Raw genomic sequence first — 4,288 nt, 5'->3', positions numbered from 1 at the left:
TGTTGTAAAGAATGCTTATAAAGGATGCGCAGAGCTACAACGTATGTCCCCCTGTGTTCTGACTGGAATACTCAGATCTCCATTCCGACTCATGGCCCCTTCTCAGTGCCCTGCTGTTTTAGATAATATTACTGGGCACTGGAGCTTTCTGGGTTACCTATATCCACCTGACATGAGGCACAGGGTCTGTTGTTATTGTTCACTGTACATCTATTGTTTCACTGGTTTTATTGTTTTCCTTGTTTTATGGGTTCCGTTGTAAGCTGGCCTGAGCCCACTTGTGGGACAGGGAGGAGTATAAATTAAATAAATAATTAATAGTAATAATAATGAAGGGAGCTTTGACTCTTGGAAGCTTACACCCTGAAAATCGTGTTGGTCTCTAAGGTGCTCCTGGACTCGAGTCTAAGTGTTCTACCGTAGACCAACACAAATACCTTCTGAAACGATCATAACATTCTGTGAGTTCCACCCCCTCTCCAGGCAGCCATTTTCTGGTGGCACCCAGTGGCCTCCTTCAGAATTACAGAAGGGTCCAAAGGTTCAGCAAGATTGGGGACTGCCACCATGATTTCTTTCTTTCCAGGAGATACTCCTGATTGCCCAATGTAAACCAGTCCACCCAACAAATGCAAAGATATCAAAGCAACTCTCAGCAATCAGCACATTTACATGGCTTGACCGCAAGTGTACTGAGCACAGTACACACAACTTGACTGACCAATGTCTCCCGCATGGTTTGTCTCCTCAGTCACCGTCCGAAGACTCAGAGAAGCAGTAGGAATATGCAGGCTGCAGACCCAAGGGGCCCAACTTGCTCTCCAACGGTGTGGAATGGGACTCTACGTCACGGAGCACGAAGCCCTACGCTCCCGTACGCCACATGGACAGAGCTGTGAGAGAGCGACCTCCCCAGATGACCCTGTTGGATAGAAGTATGTTGCTGGGCAAGTATGCCCCTTCAGGTTGTTTAATTAGGGTGTAGTAATCTAGTATTCTGTACTTTTTAGTGGCTTCAGGGCAGATAATCTTTAGAACCATGGTTCTTGTTAAGACTTTGGGCAGTTCTGGAATTTTGACCTGCGGAAAAATGACTGCTATGAGGAATGCAGGATATAACAGATTGGGATGTCCCACAGAACATTGAGTTTTTAAGGTGACCAGTTCCAAATGGGTGCTTCCTGCAATTCTCTCTTGACCTCTCCTGAAGCACTTCATGCTCGGGGGGGGTGGGAATCTCTCTCTGGAACAAAAGAAAACACACAGGTGGGCACCATGTTGAAGTTTCCAGAATAAAACAGACAGATGCTTCAGGGGTAAGGGGTGACTCCATCAGCATGGAACAGGCTTTTATGGATACCTGGGGAGGAAAACAAACAGATATAAGATGGACTCACACAACTTTCTTGAACATCACGAATACAAAGCAGACAATAAAGGAATGTTTCCTGCATGGTTTATCTCCTCAGTCACCGTCCAAGGACTCAGAGAAGCAGTAGGAATATGCAGGCTGCAGACCCAAGGGGCCCGACTTGCTCTCCAACGGCGTGGAATGGGACTTTACGTCATGGACCACAAAGCCCTACGCTCCCGTACGCCACATGGACAGAGCTGAGAGAGAGCGACCTCTCCAGATGTCCCCGTTGGATGGAAGAATGTTGGGTGACTTTTCTCCCCTCCAAAGGTAACGGGGAAAATGCAGGGCAATCTGGGGAGTTGTTAATGAATCCCACATACAGAATACAGACCAAAGTATGGAAGTTACTTTTTATGAATACCTTGAATTTCCAAAATGGGAGACATGTTCACCTGTGGGACAGCTGACCTTTCTGAAAGCAGGCAGTGATATTTTTTTCAAGGCAATGACTGTAAGAAGAGAACTGAATGTTAATTTAACACAACTACATAAAGTACAAATGTACAACATAGACCGGCTTTAATCAGCATAGCACATGGATATGGCAAAGCCTGAAGGCCTATCTTTGCATGAACTATGACAAAGATTCAAATGTATGAACTACAACAAAACCTAGATCCAAATCCCCATTCATCCATGTGAGTACACCAGCCACTTCCTTTCAACTCAACTTACATAACAGTGAACAGCGAGTGTAATTATGCACACTACTACAAACTTCCTCAAAGCAAGAGCAGGACAATGTTGGGGAGGGGCTATGGCTCAGTGGAAGCTGAGTTGGAAGTTGGGGAGGGGCTGTGGCCTCTGCTTTGCATGCAATCCCCAGCATCTCCAACTAAAAGGACCAGGCAGTGGGTGATGCAAAAGACCTGAGACCCTAGAGCACCACTGCCAGTCTGAGGAAACAATTCTGACCCTGATGAGGCAGCTTCATGTGTAGCATGCTATTCCCCAAACAGTGAACTTCCTTCCCATGCTAAAACAGAAGCATTGTAAGAAGTGTAGTATTCCCAAGTCTCTCTTACAAAGAACAGATCCACCACCTGCCATGTAGTGAATCTTTTTCTCTATCCAAAAGTCTGTAAGGAGCTACATGGAGCTCCTCAACAAGCAACCAAAGTAAAATGTTTTTAGTCTCTACTACAGGCAAAATTCATTTAGTTCAAATCTGAAAACTGCTTGGCCTGTACTCCAGCCTCGTTTTTAGGGTCCGCTTCGCAGAAGACCGTAAAAGTTATTTCAGTAGTGAAGGTTCTGTGCAATGTCCACACAGTTCAGAGCCTCACACTTGTGGTCAGGAAAATATGACGTTTCACTGCACTCTATCTAACACTGGGTGTGTGTGTATTAGGGAATACAACAGAGGAATAAGAGAACCGAAAGCAAGTACATATCCTGAACACCCATTTCTTATTTTTCCAATCCCACTGAACAATCTTAAATATCCTACCTCTAAAGAAATTGAGAACACCATACATGGTTCTCCATGGCATCATTTTGCCCTAACAACCACCCTGTGAAATAGGTTTAGACAGACCAATGAACTTCACAGCTGAAAGGGAGATTTGAACCCAGACACCAGTCCAGTACATCATCCTGACTTGTAAGCAAATGCCATAAGAAAGCCTCAATTAACCCAAAGGAAAGAGCAGCTACCCGGCTACCCTGACATGAAGTTTTCTAAGTGAGCATGCGCCAGTCACCTTCTCTCAGCATCATCTGCCTCTAGGGTTGCCAAATCCCTTAAGATTTGGGGATGGGAAGGACCACTACGGAATATAAACGTGCCACAGAGTCCACCCTCTAAAGCAGCCATTTTCTCCAGAGGAACTGATCCCTGTAGTGTGGAAATCAGCTGTAATTCCAGATCTCCAGACCCCATCTGGAGATTGGCAACTCTCCGTACATCACAAGACTAGACAGAAAGGAAAACCTTGGGCAGATTAATTAATTAATTAAAATTATATTACCTGCTTTTAATCGTTCATGCACTTGTTACCCGCCATGAGCCCGCTAGGGAACGGCGGGATAGAAATTTAACTAATTAATAAATACATGGGATGGGGAACGCGCTCTTAACTAGAGAAGACAAACAAGCACCTCCATTTTCCTTGTGCAGAGGCTACAGATACATACAGACTGGGAACGACACGAACGCAGCAAAAAAACAAAAAAAAAACCCATACAAAGGCAGTAAGATTGGCCATCGTGAACCACCGTAACAGAAGTACAAGCTCGGAATTTTCACTCCACGCCGCGCCAACGTCTATTTTTTAAATTAACGACACTCCTTTATCCGCCGCCGCCGCCATTCCTTTATTCCTCCTTTATTCCCCCCCCCCCATTTCCCCGCCACCGCCATTCCTTTATTCCCCCCATTTCCCCCGCCACTTCCCCCGCCACCTAACCTCTCCCTTACCTCTGCCCACCACGCGCTTGGAAAAGGCCGATCAACGCGAGACGCGGGTATTTATCAAGAGCAAGGGGCGACGGGAAAGGGCACTCGATTGGATGATCAGGCGCATGCGCCGAGGCGTTTGGCTGGAAGAGGGCGGAGTAAAAACTACTGGATGATAGGGGAAACGTTCTTATCGAGCTACCGACTAATGTGAGCAAATTGGTGGGTGCCTTTCATTGCGTTTGCTTGCTATTAATTTCCGGGGCCCCATTTTCTTCCATTCGCATTGCTTGCAATTAATTCTTCTCCTTCCATTTGCTCACTAAATCAGTCTTTTCCTGGGCTGTTGGGACAGGACTGCAGGAGCTGGTGTGAGCTACCCTGGCAGGGGGAGTCCATATATAATAGTTCTCCAGGTAAAAGGTGTCTGTAAATGGGGGGGGGGGGGGGGGGGATCCAGGGAAAAAGACAGG

General features: G+C 46.3%; 1 long non-coding RNA gene across 3 annotated transcripts in view; it reads right to left on the bottom strand.

Annotated features, from left to right (window-relative positions):
- LOC107108683 overlaps window positions 1-3,854 on the bottom strand; it is a 7,904-nt gene extending 4,050 nt beyond the window's left edge. Inside the window, exons 1-3 of one of the 3 annotated variants that reach the window (XR_001482449.1) lie at window positions 3,837-3,854; window positions 1,779-1,866; window positions 1,265-1,360 (exon numbers count right to left, since the gene is read on the bottom strand). This is a non-coding gene — a long non-coding RNA (uncharacterized LOC107108683). Of the gene's footprint in view, window positions 1-1,264; window positions 1,361-1,778; window positions 1,867-3,120; window positions 3,158-3,836 lie in introns of those variants that run through there. The other 2 variants (XR_001482450.1, XR_001482451.1) reach the window with 2 other exon arrangements.
- Window positions 3,855-4,288: the final 434 nt, after the last annotated feature.

This window comes from Gekko japonicus, unplaced genomic scaffold (assembly GCF_001447785.1).
Source record: "Gekko japonicus isolate JY-2015 unplaced genomic scaffold, Gekko_japonicus_V1.1 scaffold167, whole genome shotgun sequence".
NCBI lineage: Eukaryota > Metazoa > Chordata > Lepidosauria > Squamata > Gekkonidae > Gekko > Gekko japonicus.
The sequence above is the reverse complement of the archived record's forward strand: the minus strand, read 5'-3'. Positions and strand labels throughout refer to the sequence as shown.